This window comes from Paroedura picta, chromosome 7, assembly GCF_049243985.1.
Source record: "Paroedura picta isolate Pp20150507F chromosome 7, Ppicta_v3.0, whole genome shotgun sequence".
NCBI lineage: Eukaryota > Metazoa > Chordata > Lepidosauria > Squamata > Gekkonidae > Paroedura > Paroedura picta.
Window position 1 is genome coordinate 88,450,310 of NC_135375.1, and position 22,675 is coordinate 88,472,984.

The 22,675-nt window shown below is 42.0% G+C and overlaps 1 protein-coding gene across 4 annotated transcripts in view; it reads left to right on the top strand.

The window, feature by feature from the left end:
• KIAA1958 (KIAA1958 ortholog) overlaps nt 1–22,675 on the top strand; it is a 79,276-nt gene that overhangs the window by 20,404 nt on the left and 36,197 nt on the right. For 3 of the 4 annotated variants that reach the window (XM_077345308.1, XM_077345309.1, XM_077345310.1), the window contains one exon: nt 22,345–22,443. The gene's annotated coding sequence lies outside the window, so the exon portion shown is untranslated. Of the gene's footprint in view, nt 1–18,619; nt 18,758–22,344; nt 22,444–22,675 lie in introns of those variants that run through there. The other variant, XM_077345311.1, reaches the window with a different exon arrangement.

Below are 22,675 nucleotides of genomic sequence, written 5' to 3' on the forward strand. Positions count from 1 at the left end.
CTTGCCTTCAGCGCCCATTAATCTCTTGTGAACCAATAATCTTTCTTAAAGTATAATTAAGAAAGATGAAACTCAAATACTTTGGCCACCTCATGAGAAGGAAGGACTCCCTGAAGATGCTGGGAGCGATTGAGGGCAAAAGAAGAAGGGGACGACAGAGAATGAGGTGGCTGGATGGAGTCACTGAAGCAGTAGGTGCAAACGTAAATGGACTCCGGGGAATGGTAGAGGACAGGAAGGCCTGGAGGATCATTATCCATGGGGTCACGATGGGGCGGACATGACTTCGCACCTAACAACAACAACAAAATTATAATTAAGGGTAGAATGAATTAGAACCTTGCCTAAGATACCTTGCTAACAGATAATCTTATCCCACCATTGCTAAGCGACTGGGCAGTATAGGTTACTGCCATTACATTAAAAAGACAGCCACCAAATCTGCTGAACAGTAAGGTAATACGTCCAATGTTAATGCTTCTACCATTTGAATATACATTATGGTACCAAAAATGCAAACATCTTCTGTCCACAGGAATGAGTTTATAATTAATTCCACAGTGCCTATGAGCAAAGAATTATTATACTATTTCTGCATTAGTGATGAATATATACAAAGTAATACTTGCATGCCATTTGGATGTTCAATATTTACGTATTCAAAAGTGTCCTTCAGCAAACTATATGGTAAATAATCTGCTTTTACCAACAGTCTCTTGATTTTACCATAACATTATAATAACTTGGGGAATTGGAGGAGAGGGAGGACAGGAGATTAAATTACATCTTTTTGTCTACTTCATGGTACTTACTCTGTGGGAAAATGGGGATAGATATTTCCATTGGTTTTTTAAAAGACAGTTTTTATTTGCATCTTGGCATTAGTTCTATAGCTTTTCTGGGAATGATAATCTAGGATTATATTTAACGTATAATGTTTGTAGGCTTTAAACATACTGCATTCCACAGTATTTTGTTAACATTATTTGGTGAAATGTAATACAAAAGTACATCAGCTCACTGAACTGGTTGTTTGACAATCAGATTTCTGCCCTGCTGGTATTAGAAACACAAATCTTAGAAAAAAAGAGATAAGGTTTCTCGGTGGTGAATGTCTCTTGTCCTGTGGTTTGCACCCTTATTCCAAAAATTATCCAAAGATAATTCCTTCACTCCTTTCCCCTTGTGAACTAGAGAGGACTCAGGTAATGCAATGGGAAGGCAGGAAAAGGGAACCTACATTCCCCTTGTGAGGTCTCTGCAGGTCACGCAGTCAGTGTAGTGTGGTGATTAGTGTGTTGGACTAGACATGGGTTCATATCTCCGCCTTGCTATTGACAATTGCTAGATCTTGGGCCAGGTTCAGTGTGACTGATCTCAAAGGTTTGTTGTGGTGAGGATACAATGGAGACTGATGTAAGCTGTTCTGGGTCTCCATTGTGAAGAAAGTAAATGAAGTAAAACAAATAAATAAGTATGGAATAACAGAGGGATGACATCTCTGTTTACAGGCTCACATCCAAACCTATCTTGCAGGACTGTTGTGTTTATAAAATGGGAAGAAGGGACTATTCATGCTGTCCTGAGCTCCTTGGAGGAACGACAGGATACAGATCTAATTGAATCAGTAAATAAGAACTACATAGAAATATTCTTCTTATTCACATCTTCATTATGCAGGCATTTAAATGTGTCTTGTATTTGAAGTTACATCAGGTCAGAGAAACTTTGAATAGTTAGCTCTTTTGGTGCTGATAATGGTTCTGTGTTTGCCAACATCTTTACAAAAAACAACAACCCAATAACAACTTTGATGAGCTTACACTTAGGTGTGCACATTTGAATCCAGTTTAAAATCTATTTCTCAGAATTAATGAGATATTATCTTTCATAAGATTGACCAACCAGCTCCATGATATGAAAAGTTTACAAACGAACATCCAGAGATTAAAATATTGGTTTAGCTGTTACATGTCCATTTTTGGTTTCTGCCCTGTCTTCTGCAAACTAAAGTCTGGCATGGCTGATAATCAGATTACTTTTTGGCCATCGTTGGCTGTTCTTGTTAGTGCTCAGGTTACAAAATTGAACCTAATTGGAAGGATCAAGTAGAACAATATAATATTCAGTCATTCTCATTGCCAAACATGCATATTAGTAAAAGCAATATCCATACGATTTTTCCAAGATGTTGAATATGACATTGACTTTGAAAATGACATCAGATGTGGTTGGAAGAATCGTTTGACTTTTCTGCCATGTCATATGTGATTGTGATCAAATGCACTTTAGTAAGGTTTGCTTAAAAATTCCTCTTGATGTTACTTTAATTGGATTCTTCAAAGGAGTAATACTGCAACAAATGTTAATTGAGTGGTAAGTTACAGTAGTGTGATTCCTTGGTATAACTTTTTATAAAATTAAAAAGGAACCATCAAATTGACAGGATGTAGACTTTGGGAATTGCTTCATTTATCAAACAACAATGAACATGTATTTAACAGGGAATTATAGCCCATCCTGCTTTGACCTCAACAGGCATATGTGTTGTCACATTCACATTATGTTTTGAAATTTACATTCTAAACATATTAGCCATACACTTATACAAAATGATCTGTGAAATAACTCTAGTATGGGACTGGGAACCCAATAGATGATTTCCATTTTTGACATTTTTGTGGCTTTATAAGGCCTCGAATGCAGAGTTAACTATATGGCCCGATGTTTAAAACAATGGCTCTGCATGCACATTATTTCATGTGTGCACTGAGGAGCTTCATGGCTGCCATTGGCTGCATCCACACATTCCCTGCCATGGCTGCTATGAATGCAGAATAATTTGCATTGGAAAACTGAGTCTTCATGCAGCAGTGTGGTGTGCCCTTTATCAGCTGCTAATTTCCTTGATTTTTTCTCTCACTGGAAGGTGTTTTAAAAATCTAGAAATTGCTAGATTGTTGTAGCATTATAATGAATGATTGCCATGATTTGCTAGTTCCAACTTTCCAACTTTCATTTTTAAAAAGGATGTTTCTATCCCACATGGAGATAAGCATAAAGGTTTATCACAGTAAGCAAAAATGTCTTTGAGGTTACGTCTTTAAAAAACTGAAATTTGGGGGTTCAGAGGAACTGGTAGATCATGGCAATAGCTTGCTTTAGTATAGTAATGTTATAACAATCTAGCAAGTTTATAATCCCTTCCAAAGTCCTTCAGAGATAATGGGGAAATGGTGGCTGTGCAAGCAAAATGGTTCCACTGTGCATGGGATCTTTTAAATTGTGCACTTTCTTATTTACATGGGGTACAGACAAGCTTTGACTGTGATCTTTTGAAAAATATCATATCAAACTAGGTCTGGGAAAAGATCAGAGCAAAGCAGGGGAAACCTGGAAAGTGGACAATTAAGGAAGGCTGTCATATGGATACTTAAAAAAAACTGGTTCACTTTGGATGCTGAATTAGAGCAGAACCTCTGTGGAGCAACAGTCAGAATATCTGTATTCCTTAGAAATACATAATACTGTATGAGTATACCTGGGACTGAAGAAATATATCATTATGGGAAACAAAGGGGTACAAAGGGAGGCAGAGGCAGAGGCAGCTCTTGCATTGCCTCCTAAACACCATCACCTTGTTTTTGTGTAATTTATATTTAGCTTCTCCTCGTTGCAATATAGTCCCAGCTTATCCAGCAATCTTTTTAGGCCAGTTTTAGTTAGAGTGATGAACACCATGTCATCTACATATAGCGAGATTGACACCTTTGACTGGTCAACAGATGGAGACATGAATTCTGGACAAGCTAGCTTGGACACTATGTCATTGACGTATAGATTGAACAACAGGGGGCCCAGCACACATCTCCGTTTCACACCCCTTTGAACTGGTATTTCATTGGTCAGTGAGCTTGGTGTCCCTACTTTGACTCTTACAGTGGTATTTAGGTTGAGTTGTCTAATTAGGTAGACTAAATGGACATCAGCCCCCAGGTTTAGGAGTTTCTGCCAGAGACTTTCCCTGTCCAGGAAGTCAAATGCCGCAGCAAGATCAACAAAGGTCTTTTCATGGCTGAGGAGGCAAGATGGTACAGGGTCTGGCAATGTTCAATTGTTGTGTCCTTTTTTGAAGTCTAGTTGGCATGGATGTAGTATGTTATTGGCTTCTATCCATTCTTCAAGTTTAAGTTTCAGAAATCTTCCATATAGTTAAGAAATGGATAAAAGATTGATGGGTCTATAATTACAGGGATCATTTTTATCAACTTTTAAATGGATGGGGCAATAATATTCGTTATCCACTGCTGGGGAATTTTGCCAGTCTCATTAATTTGGGAGAACAGTCTCGATAGCACAGGGGCCCACCAGTCAGGGAATGCTTTATTTCAGGGAATGCTCAAATCTTCACCTGGCGATTTATTAGACAGGAGTGACAAAATCAGTACCTTGATCTCATCTTTTGATGCCAGAGACCAAGGTGGTAACAAGATAAATGACTCTTGAGACCCTGCATCCATTATGCCATCCCCTAATATCTTTGAGTAGTGGTCATGATACATACTTGCCTTTAAGAGTTCTTGATAATGGGATTTGGCCCTTCTTAACTCGTTTAGTGTGGAATTGTTTTTAACTCATCTAGTTTCCCTGTTACATCTCAAGAGCTTTGTTTTATAGTCTTTACCAGGGGTAGTCAAACTGCAGCCCTCCAGATGTTCATGGACTACATTTACCATGAGCCCCTGCCAGCATTCGTTGGCAGGGGCTCATGGGAATTGTAGTCCATGGGCATCTGGAGGGCCGCAGTTTGACTACCTTGGTCTTTCACCATCAAACCATTTATTGTCATTAGTGAGGATATATTTGGGGCGCATTGTATAAAGGAATAAGAGTTTTAGACCATCAGCAAGGTTTTCATAGTACTATGACATCACAGTCCACCTTTGAAAGGGCCTTTACATGCAACAACTCATCCTCGTTAATCAGGGTTTGTTCCACCGAGCTCTGAAGATGGTCTGAACATTTCCCTTTCCTGTGACCAGTAATGTCATAGTCTACTAAATTAGATGGTAGAAATATATCCTTGCCACATTTAATTGTTAACTTTAAAGGATTATGATCACTGAAAGAAGATTCTAAAACCTCAAACACGAGAGCTCTGACATTGCTTGATCCATTATTGCTTGTAAATGTGGACTGAGGGAAGATGAGGGATAGCAACTCTGTGAGTAAGCCCTTATATCTTTTTTGCAGGCTTTCCATATTAAGGGAAAAACAATCACAGAACCTAGCATAGCCATCCCTCCCCTTGCAACTTTTGTACAGAGATAAATAAACTTAATTATGTGCCATATAAAATATTTTACATCCCAGGCCCTGTTATCAAAATACAACAACAACAAAAGGCGGTTTTAAGTTTACCTGTACACGTGTGAACAACAGACTATTTTAAATGTGCTTGTTATCATGGTCCTGAATTGACTCATGGTCGTGCAACAGGGATGATTTCATAATCACATTCAAGCTTTCTTGCATTTTGGAATGCATTGCATGTGGGATTTTGGGTTTAGTTTCTTTAGCAATTTGTGCCATGCAGTCCAAAGTATTGTACGGATAGGATCTGGCCAAAGTTAAGCTGTTTGAAACCCTGTTGATTCAAATAGGGGAGTTAAACATATGTCTAGTTCTTGTTCAGTGGGATTTTAAAAGTGCTTAACTTTTCCTGACTCCTGACTCTAATTTCTACACTATCAGCCCAATAGATTGTGTCCCATATGCTTCCCCCATATGTTTTCTAACATATATGCGTGTTTGGGCGATCCTGCACCAGTGGCGCCATTCCGCAGTGTACAGAGTCCCCACGGGGGATACATTTCAGTACTGGATCATTTCTGGTGTGGAAATGTGTCCCATGGAAGACACATTTCAGTGGGACAACCAGTGTCCTGCTGAAAGGAGTCCCCCCAGGAAACGCAGTGGTGGCAGGTAGGTTCTGCCGCACGGGGGTTGTGGCGGGGGATGTTGTAGTTTTCTGGACTGTGGGATTATGTTCTAAACAATTCCACCTTCCTGCAATTGACATAAACAATGCCCTAGTCCGCCCTGTGGCACCAGGACATGCTGAGAAGCCATCCAGGGCATTGTCCCCTGCAGGCCTCTGTAGGGCGGGGAGGAGCCGGGCCTCCTCCCATCCTAACGGGCCTACTGCTGCGACAGGCCTCGTTGGCCCCCACAGTGCCAAAAGGGAACATGGAAGAATCCTTGTTCCCTTAGTGTGGGGCTTCTGTGGCCCAATCTGCACCAGGCCGGAAGAACAGCAGCCTGACAGCAACGTCATATAGATATGGGGATTTGCACCACCTCCATATGGCTGCCCTTTAGGCCTTTTCCACCCATGTGGAATTGGCCTTTGACGTTTATCTGGAGAACTCTACCTTGAAGCAACAACTGCTTTATCATAATTTTTTTGACCTTTGGGTTGCTCTTTTTAAAAAAAAAAATCAGCATAATTGAGGAAATTCTTTTGCAAGACAAAAATTACAGTGTTTCAGTGCTCTAGTATGTTCCCTTGGTAACAAATACACTACGCAAATTTCATAATGAGGTTCTCAGTCTGTTAGCGACCATGTATGTTGCCTTGCTCATTAAGTCTGCCTTGAAGTCAGTAAAAGGTCTTGTTTATGCAACTATTCAAACACATGCTGTCAAAGATACATTACTACTAACATCCAAAGCTTCCATATACAGGAATTTATTGTAAGATATACAATGTGATGAACTTTATAAACGATGCTGTGTAAATAATGCAACATATTTACTCTGCATGTAAGGTTTGCATTTATTAGCATAAGTTCAAAATGTGTACGCATTTTGTCTCCTTGAATCTTAAGCTTATTAATTCACCCAGAGTCAGACATGGAGCGAGATCCTATGTATGTTTATTCAGCAGCAGATTCAGTATGGTACACTGAGGTAAGCGTGCCTAAGATTGCACCTAAGATTGACAATACTATATTAAAATAATCATCTTGCATTCCTTTACCACAAGAACTTTGTTGTCCCATCCTCACTCCTACTGTATGGCTGTGTGGTTTACTAACAGTGCCATCTTAATCAAGTCTGCTCAGAATCATAGAATTCAGTACTTCTGATGTTTCTAATTTGTCTTCAAGGGTTGTCTTTAAGGTAACTGATAAATCCCCATTGCTTTCACAAGATCCAGGGTCATCTAGTCCAACCCCCTGTACAATGCACAATCATATTCAGGTTTATTCAATGGCACTTACTCCCAAGAAAATGTTTTTAAGATTATGCTGCTAATCATAGTACTGTGGCAGACTCACTGGGCTTGTCTACATCATGGTGATAAGGCTTCATAAGGAGAACAAGTGGCAACATGGAAGAACAGCCAGCAGAAGAAGTGTTAACAGCTGCCACTTGGTTTTTTCCTGAGAAAACAGTCACCTCCGTATAATTATTCTACTTTCAGTGATAATTCAGGGCATTTTGCAGTCTAAGGCAACAAGCCCCTCAACTGACAGACTTTACAGGCCCATATTTTTCCACCACCATGATCACCAAAGGTAAAGGTAAAGGTATCCCCTGTGCAAGCACCGAGTCATGTCTGACCCTTGGGGTGACACCCTCTAGCATTTTCTTGGCAGACTCAATACGGGGTGGTTTGCCAGTGCCTTCCCCAGTCATTACCGTTTACCCCCCAGCAAGCTGGGTACTCATTTTACCGACCTCGGAAGGATGGAAGGCTGAGTCGACCTTGAGCCGGCTGCTGGGCTTGAACTCCCAGCCTCATGGGCAAAGCTGTCAGACGGCTGCCTTACCACTCTGCGCCACAAGAGACCAAAGGTACCATAGACATTAATGTCTCTTTTCTTCCCTACTCACTTTCTCTAAAAATAGCATAGCATGTGCTATGGGTTTCAAAAACTCACACAGAATTCCCTTTTTTTGCAAGAGTTCAGTTGTTATTTTTGGTTGCCATAGCAACACTGCCCTAGGCCTGTAGCCTGAATTTTTTCTTGGGAGGGGGCAATTTTTTTGTTTTAAGGGAGCAGTGGAGGCATCAAAAGTTACATTAACTGCAAGGACTGTATGTGTTTAGGAATTCATTTTTTATAGAATAGCGCATCTAGAGCCAGGGTTATTTATTTTTAAAAACGTGTCACAGATTGATTGCAGAAGGAAGAGAAAATCAGTGGACATCTTCCCACCCCAGTTCTTATGAATTCTTCCTTTAACTTCTTAACTTCCTTTAACTTCCCCAACTTTTTAAAAACCTCCTTAGTATTCTGATTTGCTCCAATGCAGGGTTGTTAGACAAAAGCTGGATAAAGATCTATTTGTATAAATTTCTGGGAACACCCTGCAGAGGAACTGTGGTCCCAGCCAACATTGAGCGCATATGAAAATGCCCATTGGTGAACCTAGTCAATTTGACACCCAGAGTGGATCATTTTTTAACATCTCCTTCCTTAATTACTTAATCCCAGTATGAATTGCAAATGCATGCAGACATCTAAGCATGTTTTAATATAAGTTAGATGTCCATGGTTTTGATAGTTACTAAACATAGACATAATTAGAGTTACCAACTTTTAAATTGCTCCTGTAGCTGTCACTTTAATCTTAGTTGGGTCTGCAGCAAATACCAGATGATATTTTTAAAAAACACCAAGAGAAACTTCTCCTGTCCTATTCCATTAGTTAAACCTTAGTTAAACGGACAGCACTGTTTATCTTTATGTCTCATAAGAAGGGCAACTCTTCTTTCTTAATAGTTATAAGGCAATTAGGATATTAACAGACAGAAAATGAGCTGAGACCGACGCCTGGCACCAGCAGCCGGGCTGCATTCCTGCTGAACCCCTTCCCCAATGGCAGGAAGGCGGGTCACTCAGTGCTTGGTGGAACGGCCCTTCTGAACTCCAGCCAGACGGAATGCCACCCCAAGATGAGCCAAGAAAACAGCAGGAGTTGCAGCCTTTCACCTAGCTGTGACATTTTTGTGCAGCATCTGCCGGAGGCCATGCACAGTGAGCTAGTGTCTCCAGCTGAGAGAGGTTGGTGTCTGGCAGGCAGCACCCAGAGCAGGCGGGTCTTGAGGTACAAATATGACCAATGTATGCGAGTGGCTTGCTCATTTTCTCACACAGCTGGAAAGGGAAATATTCCTCGTCTCCCATTTCCAAAGCTTCTCAAAATCAACGCAGCAAGCTATGTGTACTCTAGAAGACTTTGCAAAATTTCTTCCTCTCATGACAGTTCAACAGCGTGCAGCCAACGGGGGAGGGGGACTGACACGAACAAATCCCCACCTCAGAGGTGCCCTGCCCCATCAAGCAAACTTGGAAGAGGTCGCTAATCAGTAGTACCAAGGGCAGAGTAATTTGTGTCCTCTGCAGCTAGCCACTCTCTAGTTTTGTCACATCTTGCTTTTACCAGAGTCTTCTAATTATTTGCACCGGGGGCAGTGATACTACTGATTAGCAACCTCTTCCAAGTTTGCTTGATGGGGCAGGGCACCTCTGAGGTGGGGCTTTGCTCTCGTCAGCCCCCCTCCCCTGGCTTTTTGAGAAGCTTGGGGAATGGGAGATGAGGAATGTTTCCCTTTCCAGCTCCTGGACAAAGACAAGGGTGACAGGGAGGGAGATTCACAAGCCCCCAATATCTGTTCCTTGAGATGAATGTTCCCTCTCCTCCACTGGGGACATTCTGTTCATCATAACCTGTCAATAGAGAGGCCTCCAATTTCTAGATCACGTGATTCCAAGTCAGTGCAGAAAACAACATCAGAACAAAGTTTTATTCAAGGTATAAGCTTTCGTGTGCAGAAGTGTGCATGCACACAAAGATTTATACTGTGAATAACATTTGGTTGGTCTTAGAAGAAGAGTTGGTTTTTATACCCTGCTTTTCTCTACCTGAAGGAGTCTCATAGCAGCTTACATTTGCCTTCCCTTTCCTCTCCCCACACCAGACACCCTGTGAGGTGGGTGAGGCTGAGAGAGCCCTGATATCACTGCCCGGTCAGAACAGCTTTATTAGTGCTGTGGCAAGCCCAAGTTCACCCAGCTGGCTGCATGTGAGGGAGCAGGGAATCAAACCCGGCTCACCAGATTAGAAGTTTGCACTCCTAACCACTACATCAAGCTGGCTTTCTTAGCTCTCCTACAGGTGCCACTGGACTCAAACCTTGTTCTGCTACTTCAGACCAACATGGCTACCCACCTGAACATTTGACCCATGTTATATATTGAGTCCACGTAGAACTACAGGAATAGCTGAGCATCAAGGTAATCTTGGCGTGAATGTAGATGTTCAATCCTCAAATTACATGCCTGCAGGATCTGTTCAATAATGACCACTAAGTAAAGCCAGTAGAATGGTTAGTACTGGCACACCTGCTTGGTATAGTGGCAGGTTCTAATCTGGAAACTGCTCTTGATTCTCCGCTCTTCCACATGCAGTCAGCTGGGTGATGTGGGCTAGTCACAGTCCTGATAAAGCTGTTCTCACAGGGCAGTCCTGTCAGAGTTCTCTCTGCCTCACCTACCTCATAGGGTGTCTGCTGTGGGGAGAGGAAAGGAAGGCGCTTGTAAGACGCATTGAGATTCCATCTGGTAGTGAAAAGTGGGGCATAGAAACGAACTCTTCTTCTTCTAATGTGCTTGACACTGATTGTGTGGCAAATGGGACAACATCTTTCCAGAACCATTCACTAGCTCCCTCAACCCCTTACTCAGGAAGGGTGCTGAATTGGATATTGACTGGAGCTACATTGGCCAAATGTGATCCCTCAGCATCAACCGGCCAGTTTTCAGTGAAAAACACGCCAGATTAGTAGCCTGTTCTTGAATCAGATCATGGATAGCAGATGTCTTGTTTGGCAGGAGTTAACTGTACACCCTCTATGAAGTGAAGTTGGTGGAAAAATATTTGCTAATATGCTTGCATGCAAAAACATTAATTTGGAACGCAATATGAGCTCTGAACATCAATATACTCTGTACCTTTTTCAGTCCAGCAAACTATTCCTATAGGTATCAATGAAATGTATATACATATCTAACTTGAAGCTGATTGATACTCTAAGTGCACATTGTGTCTAGGCATATGGCTTTTCCTTCTTATTTTAAATCTGTTTGCAGTCTTTCCTCCCTCATTATTTTTCCAGCAAGTGTCTTGTTAAATAAACTATCCTGAAGAACTGCTCAGCATCTTAATATACCAGTCTGTGGGAAATTAAAGTGGAGCACCTTCTGGGTACAATCAAAAAGAGCTCTTTGGCACAGGAGAATGTGTAAAGTGGAATTTTTATTTTTATTTTTCCCTTTGGCATGAGAAACGCACCATTATGCCAAGCTTGTGTTTTCTGAACCATCTATGCATGACAGCCGTGGAACTGAACAGAAGCAGTCAATTCATGCGGGAGGCTGTTATTCACCATGGCCTTAATATACAAGAAATGCGCCTCACTGTAAATGAGCTCTTTTAAGCAAGCTGCACCTGCTTTAACAGGATCATCTTGTGTGTATGTGTACATTATCTGATGGATGGTTGGAACCTGTTTTGTTTTAACCAGGAGTCCAGACAAAACAGTCGCTTGTAGCAAGGAAACAAAGATAATATTCTAGTTGCCGGGTGTGACGTTATCTTTTGTTAGGCTGATAGTCTTGGGTGATTGAATGACGGTTGATTGGGAGATCCACTGCTGTTCTATAAATGGGATCTGATAACTAGAGATCTTTACCCTGCTTTTGAAAAGTGACACCTGATAGTGGAGCAGACTGCCCCTCCTGTAGTTTTGCCGTTTGAACTGAGAGACAGAAAGGAGAGCTGGGGGCATTTTAGCAGACATTTAACTGGACCAGAAGCAAACTCAGGATCTCTAGGGTCGATATTTGATATAGAAACTGAGAAAGGATCAGCGGCATTAATTCATGCAAACATGAGGGTCTTCGTTTCTGTAGCTACTAACTTCCATGCCAGAGGATAAGGTGGTATCCCTAAGGCTTTATTCCCTTCCTTCAAAATTAGTCCCCTCCAAGTAATAGGGAATTATGGAATTGGATGAACTGGGGGGAGGGAAGAGCAGAGGGAAAGCCATGCTAGACAGTAGACAGCTATGTGAGAATTCTTGTATGAGAATTATGAGCCTTGATTACAAGTGTGGGACCCTTAGTGGTCCTATACACAAATAATAGGGAATTCAGAATTACACAGTGTAGTGTTAATTTGTACAAGTTTCTGGTGTGTTATGTAAGTTTCAAGCAAGATTGTGAGTGGGGGAATGTGTTGGATGGGAAATGTCCAAAAAGTTACTTAGAATCATAGAATCATAGAATCATAGAGTTGGAAGGGGCCATACAGGCCATCTAGTCCAACCCCCTGCTCAACGCAGGATTAGCCCTAAGCATCCTAAAGCATCCCAGAAAAGTGTGCATCCAACCTTTGCTTGAAGACTTCCAGTGAGGGGGAGCTCACCACCTCCTTAGGCAGCCTATTCCACTGCTGAACTACTCTGACTGTGAAAAACTTTTTCCTGATATCTAGCCTATATCGTTGTACTTGAAGTTTAAACCCATTACTGCGTGTCCTTTCCTCTGCAGCCAGCAGAAACAGCATCCTGCCCTCCTCCAAGTGACAACCTTTCAAATACTTAAAGAGGGCTATCATGTCCCCTCTCAACCTCCTTTTCTCCAGGCTGAACATTCCCAAGTCCCTCAACCTATCTTCATAGGGCTTGGTCCCTTGGCCCCAGATCATCTTCGTCGCTCTCCTCTGTACCCTTTCAATTTTATCGATGTCCTTCTTGAAGTGAGGCCTCCAGAACTGCACACAGTACTCCAGGTGTGGTCTGACCAGTGCCGTATACAATGGGACTATGACATCTTGTGATTTTGATGTGATGCCTCTGTTGATACAACCCAAAATGGCATTTGCCTTTTTTACCGCTGCATCACACTGCCTGCTCATGTTTAGTTTACAATCCACAAGTACCCCAAGGTCTCGTTCACACACAGTGCTACCTAGAAGCGTATCCCCCATCCAGTAGGCATGCTTTTCATTTTTCTGACCCAGATGCAGAACTTTACACTTATCTTTATTAAATTGCATTTTGTTCTCATTTGCCCATTTTTCCATTGTGTTCAGATCTCGTTGAACTCTGTCTCTATCTTCCGGAGTATTTGCCAGTCCTCCCAATTTGGTGTCATCTGCAAACTTGATGAGTAGTCCCTCCACCCCCTCATCTAGATCATTAATAAATATGTTAAAAAGTACCGGGCCGAGCACCGAGCCCTGAGGTACCCCGCTACTCACCTCTCTCCAGTCTGATGAAACACCATTGACAACAACTCTTTGAGTGCGGTTCTCTAACCAATTCCCTATCCACCTAACTATCTGAAAATCCAGATTGCAGTCCTTCAACTTATCCATCAGAACATCATGGGGAACCTTGTCAAAAGCTTTACTAAAATCCAAGTAAATGACATCAACCGAATTTCCTCGATCCAGCAAACCTGTTACTTGGTCAAAAAAGGAAACTAGGTTGGTCTGGCAGGACCTGTTGGAGACAAATCCATGCTGACTTCCTTGGATCACCAAATTATCCACCAGATGTTTGCAGATCACTCCCTTTAATATCTGTTCCATTATCTTCCCCACAACGGAGGTCAGACTCACTGGTCTGTAGTTTCCCGGGTCATCCTTCCTCCCTTTTTTGAAGATCGGAATAACGTTTGCTCTTTTCCAGTCCTCCGGGACATCTCCAGTCCTTAAAGAGGTTCCGAAGATGATGGACAAGGGCTGTGCAAGTTCTCTGGAAAGTTCTTTGAGTACTCTCGGGTGCATTTCATCTGGACCAGGGGATTTGAACTCATCCAGTGCAGCTAAATGCCTCTCGACAACCTCTCTATCCATGTTAACCTGCCACCCAGACACTATCCTTTGGCTACAGCCATCTCTAGATGTGCCTAAACACTTTGACCTGTGGGAAAAAACAGATGTAAAATAGGCACTAAGCCTTTCTGCTTTCTCTGCATCTTTCGTTAGAGTTTGTCCATCCGCACCCAACAGCGGGCCTATTGCCTCCTTTACTTTACGTTTGCTCCTCACGTAACTGAAAAATCTTTTCTTGTTACAGTGGACTTCCCTGGCCAATCTTAGCTCACTCTCAGATTTGGCCTTTCTGATGATTGATCTACAGTGCCTAGTAACCTGTAGGTACTCTTCTTTAGAGCTCTGTCCTTCCCTCCATTTCCTGAACATTTTCCTTTTCTTTCTTAGTTCCTCTTGAAGTTCTCTGTTCATCCAAATAGGCTTCTTAGAGCTCCTGCAGTGTTTTCGTATTTCTGGAATAGTCATTGATTGAGCATGCAATAGCTCTTGTTTGAGTAGCGCCCACCCTTCACATGCTCCCTTCCCTTCCAGCATTCTCGTCCATGGTATGACACTCATCATGTCTCTGAGTTTATTAAAGTTTGCCCTACGAAAATCCAACATCCGCGTCTGGCTACAAGCTTCCTTGGCTCCCCATCTCAAAAGGAATTCTATGAGGACATGGTCACTTCCCCCTAGGGTCCCCACCTCCTTCACCTCATCCACCAACTCTTGCCTGTTGGTCAGTATTAAGTCCAGTATGGCTGAACCTCTTGTGGGTTCATCTACCATTTGATAAATGAAATTGTCAGCCAGGCAGGTCAGAAACTTGCATGACTGAGGACGCTTCGCAGAGTTTGTTTCCCAGCACACATCTGGGAAATTGAAGTCACCCATGATGACAAGGTCCTGCCGTTTGGATATTTTCTCAAGCTGCTCACAAAGTGCAGCATCCACATCCTCTCGTTGGTCAGGCGGTCGGTAGCAGACACCAACCACCACACTGTTTGTTTTCCCCTTGCTTATTTTCACCCAGATGCTTTCCACTGTAGATATGCTCTCCTTCACTAGAATTTCCTGACAGGTAAGCCCTTTCTTCACATACAGTGCCACTCCTCCACCTCTTCGATCTATTCTGTTTTTTCTGAACAGTTCATATCCATCCACCATTACATTCCAGTCATGAGAATCATTCCACCAAGTTTCTGTGATGCCTACTAGATCATACCTTTCCATCAGCATGAGAAGTTCCAGCTCTTCCTTTTTATTGCCCATGCTTCGGGCGTTAGTATAAAGACATCTGAATCCTTTTACTTTTGGTTCCCTATGAGCTGGCCTTGCCGGTTGGGCTGCCTCCGATAGTTTTCCTTCCATACACTCCGTATGTTGATCGTCTCCTTCCCCTAGTGGCTTTAGTTTAAAGCTCTCCTGATGAATCTCCCCAGGTTCCTGCCAAACACATTCTTCCCCAGTTTCGATAAGTGCAGTCCATCAGGTGCTAGTAGGCCTTCCTCAAGAAAGCCTATCCCATGGTCCCAGAAACCAAATCTCTCCTGCCGGCACCAACTACGCAGCCAGTGATTCACCTCCATTATCTTCCTCTCCCGACGCATTCCTCTTCCCTTGACAGGCAAGATTGAAGAGAATACCACTTGTGCCCCCATTTGCTTGAGCTTCCTCCCCAGATCTTGATAGTCTTTTTTAATAGGAGCGATGGTATTCAGGGACATGTCATTCGTTCCCACATGGACCATCACAAATGGGTAGCGATCCGTAGATTTGAGGAGTTACTTGTATGTAGGGATCTTTTGTATTAGATCTTTATATCATTATGACTTCTTTATAACTTTATAAAGGTTTATCTTTATAACTTCAATAACATTAAGATTGCACACCTCTATTAAATTAGATGCAATGCACCCAAATGGAGGGAGGGTGTTGGAAATCATGAGATCTGACAGGATTGATACTGATGACAAGGCTGGCTGTGCCCCTTGTGTGGCTGATTGGCTGGGAGTCCATGGCCTGAGACGATTGTGTTCTGAATAACCCTTATCCAAACATTCCCCCCAGCATGACTGGTTGCATCTGAAGGGAGAACAGGAATGCCAGGTGCTTGGGAATGTATGGAGTGTTCTTCTTCTCTCCCTATGATGGAGGGGCTGAGTATTGTCCCATGTGGCTCAGGGTCCCAGCCAGTCTGGAATCTGGAGGGGAGGGGTGGTGAAGCCAAGACAAACAGTTCCTTTTAATTGGCTTTTAAAATTATAATACTGATTATCTGAGCTATTGAGGTTTATACTGGTTGAAATGTTAAAATACTGGATTTGGCCCAGCCATCGTTTTTGTTCAGTCGTGCCAAATTCCTCTTCTTATGTCAGTCCCCGTGGTTTTTATGTAAGCATATCCCATGATTCCTAGTATAGGCTTTGGGGAAGGGGTCAAAGAACACCCTTTTTAGTTGTAGAAAGGCTGGTTGGTTCCAACCCACTCCCTTACAGTCAGGATAATTGTAGGGAAGGGGGATGTAATAAGAGTTCCATTCCATTGTCGGTAAGCTTTGCACATCTTAGATGAAAGTATACATAAAGCTCCCTTATTCTGAATCAGACCACTAGGCCATCAAAGTTGACACAGACTGGCAGTGGCTCTCCACTGTTTTAGGAGAGATCTTTCCCATGTACCATATTGTTTTAACTGTAGATTCCAGATATTGTATTTTCTACACCAGCCAAAAAAAGAAAAAGAGAAAATATTTAATATCAGGACCAGACAGCTGCCAGTTTGTTTCTTTTCACAGTTGGGAACTCAGAATTATCCCTTTCTCCATTTTATCCTCACAACATTCCAGTGACATATGTGAGGCTGAGAAAATGTGACAGATCACCCATCAATTTCCATGGCAGAGTGGAGATTTGAACCCAGGCTTCCCAGATCTTGAAAATTCTTGATTTAAAACAGCAGCATTCTCCTGGTCTCCTGTGGGAAAGACAGCGGCAATAACTTTTAGGTCAGGGCCAATATATGCGGGGAACTGACTTTATATTATCTAAGACAATAATAGAATATATTCTTATAATAGATTATACTCTCATATGTATCAACAATTACTCTGCTAAGAAAGATGGTAATAACTTCTAGATCAGGATCAATATGTGATGGGAACTGAATATGTATGCTAATATGTATGCTAAAAGAGGATGGCAAACTATACTTCATATGTATTAACAAGACAGCAGCAGTAACTCTTAGGTCAGGGCCAATATATGAAGGGGACCGACTTTATATCATTTAAGATAATAATAGAATATATTCTTATAACAGATTATACTCTCATATGTATTAACAATCATTTCGTTAAGAAAGATGGTAAAAACTTCTAGATTAGGATTAATATGTGATGGGAACTGAATATGTATGTTAAAAGAGGATGGCAAACCATATCAGCTGGTCGCTTTTTTCCTCTTTTACTTTTCTGTAAATGCTTTATATAATAATAAATAATAAAATTACCAGAAAAAAAAAATAAAACAAGCGGGTCAACTCCTGTTTCTGTACCCCAATCCTAAAATAATTGTCCTGGCGTATCAGCTTTTTGCAAAGCACGAATGCTTGAAGCATGAGGGAGACCATGCCTGCTGTCTTCTCTCCCAGCCTTTGCACCCGCATTTCTCAACCTTTTTACCATTGAAAAACCCCTGAAAAATTCTTCAAGAAACCCCAGAAGTGAGGTCAGCAGGCCACACCTACCTACTATGCTTCCAGAAGTGACATCACCCAGACATTCCCACCAGATATGATATCACCAGGACATGCCCAGAGCACAGGATGTGACAGCACAGAAATATTTTCAGATGATTTGTGAACAGAAACATGCTTGCACTCTGGGCTGGCTACCAGTTTGCTCTTCTTCACTAAAGGCAGTCTATAGTGGGACTGCAGAAACGGCCGGGACAGGTCTATGCCACTCTATCGCCCCCACCCGAATGCCAGAAACAGGGCCAGAGCAAGCCTATGCCATTCTGTTGCCCCCTTGCCAGTAAGTTAAATTGAGAGTACTTACCTCTCTGGACTCCAGTCGCTACCACATGTGATCCTTGGCCAGCAAGTCTTGTATAACCAGGGTTCCAGGTCCATCATTGGCCATTTTGTTTGTTTGTTTATAATTAGATTTACAGAACCACCCCTCTCAGCCCGGACGTCTCGGGGCAGTGTACAACAGCTTAAAAACAACAGAGTTAAAACCAAAATCAGTTGATCCATTAAAATCATATCAGTGTCCCTTGCTTCTGGGCCTCTTCACTCACTCACATTGCTCTCCTATATTATAAACCAGGTCCAGATATTACAAGGGAGTGTTTCAAGGGGGGAGGACGAAGGTTTTGGGAGGAGTGGGTGGGCTGACATGACCATGTACAGTCATTTCACCCTATAGATTTTTTAAATTAAAAAAAATATATAAACAATTAACTCCCACCCAATCAGTGAAACCCCTCTGGGGCCACCATGAAACTCAGGTTTTCACAAAATCCTGCCTGAGAAAGCCTGCTGTACCCCTTCAGTGACCCCTTATGGGTGGGCTGTCCTCACAAATGGCTACTGATTGTGTGAAGACAGGGGGCACTAGACACAATCCCTGTCCTCCTCATTGTCCAGTGTCCTCACATTTTTAATGTGTAAAGAGGCTTCAAGTTCCATCCTCACCGTAGTATTTTGTGATATTCAGCAGGGGTCACCATCCTAAGATGCTTGCTGGCTTGTTGGTATGTGAAGTTACTGAACCATCAGATTGCTGAAGCCGTTTCAGAACTGTTTTGAAAGATCATTAACATAACACTCAAGTTTCTGTTAGAGAAACCAGGTTGGTATCAACCTTGTCATGTGACAGCATTTCAAGTGTTGCTCTTAGCTCTACCCTTAATTACCCACTCAAGCTGTGAAAATGTATAGCAAATCCCCCAAAGCGAATGCAACAATATCATTTCCTCAGCACTGATAATTGTACCACACAGAGCTCTATACTGTATCACAACAGCAGAAATTGTGTTATGATGTATGCTGACAGAGGAAGAGTTTCTCTGCGCCTTTGAGCAGCTTTTTCCAGGGGATTTGAAAAAGAAACCAAAAACAACCGCCTCGTTTTCAGATAGTCTGACCCACTGCAATTGTTACTAGAAAGAATCTGAGTAGGTGGAAAATTGTATTGCGTTTACATTCTCCAGACATTTAGGAGAGGAGACTGAAAAGCCAGAACCAGATAAACAAGCATCACATATAATAACATTACTGCCAAGGAAATTTAATTCACTCCTCAATGATGGGTTTGGGCAGATGAGCTGCATTCAGTTTGAGATAAGATAATACATGTGGGGCAGTCTCGAGTAACCAGTCGCAGAATGAAATAGATATTTTTCTTGCATTAGGTATGTATTATTTATGTTGTATCTGATGTAAATGTACAGCAGATACATGATACCATCGCCATCTGCATGCAACTGGATATTCCGTATCTCAGTGGCAGATGCAGAACAAATGCTATTTTAACTATCTGCACAAAGGCATGTTTCATAAAACTCGATTGCATTAGTGCATTTGTGTGAGTACTAAATTTATTTACATAGGGCTTGAAAGGCTGATGTGGGATAGATAGAAGACCAATAAACTGAGGTAGTTAGAAAGAGAGATTGCTGCTCATAATATGGACCCTGATCTCAGTTTCACCTTTGTTAAAAAGGTTTGGCAGGCTTCACAAATCTGCCATGCCTGTTTGACTACAGGTGTAACAAAATAGGTATTATATGCTATAGGAAATAACTGATTTTGTTTATCTGGATTTCAGTAAGGCTTTTGACAAGGTTCTCCATGATGTTCTGATGGGTAAGCTAGAGGACTGCAGATTAAATTTTTGGATGGTTAGGTGGATAAGAAACTGGTTAGAAAACCACACCCAAAGAGTGGTTGTCAGTGGTATTTCATCAGATTGGAGGGAGGTGAGCAGTGGGGTGCCACAGGACTTGGTACTGGGTCTGGTAGTTTTCAATGATCTGGATGATGGGGTAGAGGATCTCTTCATTGAATTTACAGATGATACCAAATTGGAAGGGGCCAGAAGTGTACCTTGGTGATTAATTGGCCCTCTAGCGAATTATCAGGAAATAAAGTAACATTTTCTGGTGGTTCCCAATCATGGAACTCCATTGCTGCAGCAAACCTAAAACGCAAACATACCAATGTAAAAAATGGGGGTATGGGTCAAACTTTTTAAACCACCTCTTAATCAAATTCACTGATGGGATATAAGTGGTCAGTTTAGGATTTCTCATGCATTTGGAAAATTCCTGGAGATTTGGAGGTGGAATCTGGGGAGAGCAGGATTTGTGGAGATAAGTGATCTCTGCAGGATATAGTACTATATAGTCCACCTTCAGTTTTCTCCAGGGAAACTGATCTTTGTAGTCTGGAAATTGGTTGTAATTCTAGGAACTTTCTAGACCCGACCTAGGTCAGGTCAGGTTCCAGATATGACCTTCATGCAGACTATTGTTCCTCTTCAGCTAGAATATTAGGTTTATAAATGTTTCAAATATCTTTTCAGTCATTCAGTCCTTATATACCCTTAGGCAAAACTGTACCTCTGCCTCAGTTATGCATATTTAAAACAGGCACACTGATGCTCTAACTGACAGATTATTGAGAAAGCGAATGAATAAAAACTATAATGAGCATTATCATTATAAATTGTGGCCATTTAAAGGGGATTCAGGTTCAGCCCCCCAAGTTTTTAAATGTTCAAGATGTTTTAGGTGACTTTGGCATGAAGAAAATGAACAGCCAAACAAAAACAAGCAAAAATATTACATTTAAATCTTTGTAAATGAAAAGAATGAGGGTTTGGAATTTCATATTAATAAAAATTGGGTGAAATCCAGTTAGCTTTTTCACTTACCGCCATCTAATTCCACTCCTTACTGCAACTCTCATCCCATGTGTCTTTTATCTGTCCAGATCCCATAATGCCCCAGTGTAGCCTTTTAGATGTTCAAAGGAGATCCCATCCTCCTTTTTTTATCCAGCAGAAAATTTTGTTGGATTCAACCCAATGATCTGCGAAAGACCCAAGAAAGTGTTAAATTGTCCTTGACTTTTTGTAAACAAGAATCTACATTTGAGTCAAATCCCCCCTCCCAATTAATATTATATTTACAAGTAACTTCCATCACTTTTTTTGCGGGGGTTGGGAGCAGCATTCTGGTATCTGGTTAGGTAGCATCATGTTCTTGGAGAAAGCTGGAGGAGACAATGTTATTGACAATGAAGGGTTTCTTCCTCCCCTTCCCCAACTATTAAGTTGCATGCTAGATTTGCTGCCTTTGCAATGGGCAGGTATTCTATTGCACTTGATATGCTTTCTGATGCACCTTAAGTATGGCACCTGAATGCACCCTGGGGAATGTAGCTGATATCTTTGGACTACAGTTTTCATCCAAGGGTGCATTCAGGTGCCACATCTTGGACAAACAGGAAAGACAAACCTCTGTCAAGGAGGTTGCAGGCAGGGGGAGAGATTCTCTGCCCTAAACCCTACCACACATCACTCTAGGTGCAGTGTAGATAAGGAGGAAGTGAAGTAGGGCAAACCCCTAGAAGTGCTATCACTACCCACATCCTATTAGCCCTTCTTTTGCTCCTTCCCCCCACTTTGTCTCATGTAGGCAGGAAAGAAGAGCAGCAGCTGAGAAGACTGCCCAGACCCCCCCCCACTACCACCACACCACTCCAGAACACCTGTGAACCCCCTTCCAAGCTCCCACAGATTCCCAGTGGTCCACAGACCCCTGGTTGGGAATCTCTGGGTTAGAGTGTTTGACTAGAATCTTAGAAACCTTGGAAGCTTGCTGAGTAGACTTGAGCCACTGTCAGCCTGACCTACTTCACAGGGTTGTTGTGAGGATAAAATGGAGGAGAGGAAAATAACCTAAGCCACCTTGAGGAGAAAGACAGGATATAAACAAACAAAAATACATATAAGCAATATTATTACATACTCCTATGGCTAACAGTGCAATGACACTTGAGTCAGCAGCCTCTGGAAAGAATTGGTTCCGATGACTGTGTGAACAAGAAGGAATCAGTTTCACTAAACCACACTTAACAGTGCTTGAAAGATTAGCAGTGCAATCCTAATTGGAGTTATCCCCTTCTAAATCCATTGAAGTAAATGTTGTAAGTCTGGTGCAACTCTCTTTAAGAGAGTTGCAAGTCCTTATCTGTTTTTCACCATATGTGGGCAGAGCACCTCTGAAGACAGGGCCGAGGGGCTTCCTGCCCTCATCTGGTGGGAAAACAAGCACAAATGGTCAATCTTTATTGGCTTTTGAAATCCCCCCCCCCCCCGACTGGAGTAACACACTGTTATGATGTTTATTATGATGTTTGTTTGTCCCCTAGATGGAGAAATGGATGGCCTTGTGGTTCTGGCTGTGGTTCATACCTGAAGAGATCCAGATTCAGTTCCCCAAACTGCTTTAGACTTCCCGGCTGGTCTTGGTGAGTCTGTTGCTCATGCGTATTTCAACTGGAGAGTAAAAATAACAAATTTGTTTTTAATCTTAAAAACAACGGTATTGCATATTTGACATTAGATCCTTATCTTTCAGGCTTATTGTGTTATTTTGACATTTGCCCAGTAATGGTCAACCTTCCTACATTTGGGGAACATTTCTGTGTTGAATCGTGTGCCAAGGAACCCTTCAGTATCTGTGACAGAACCACATTGCTT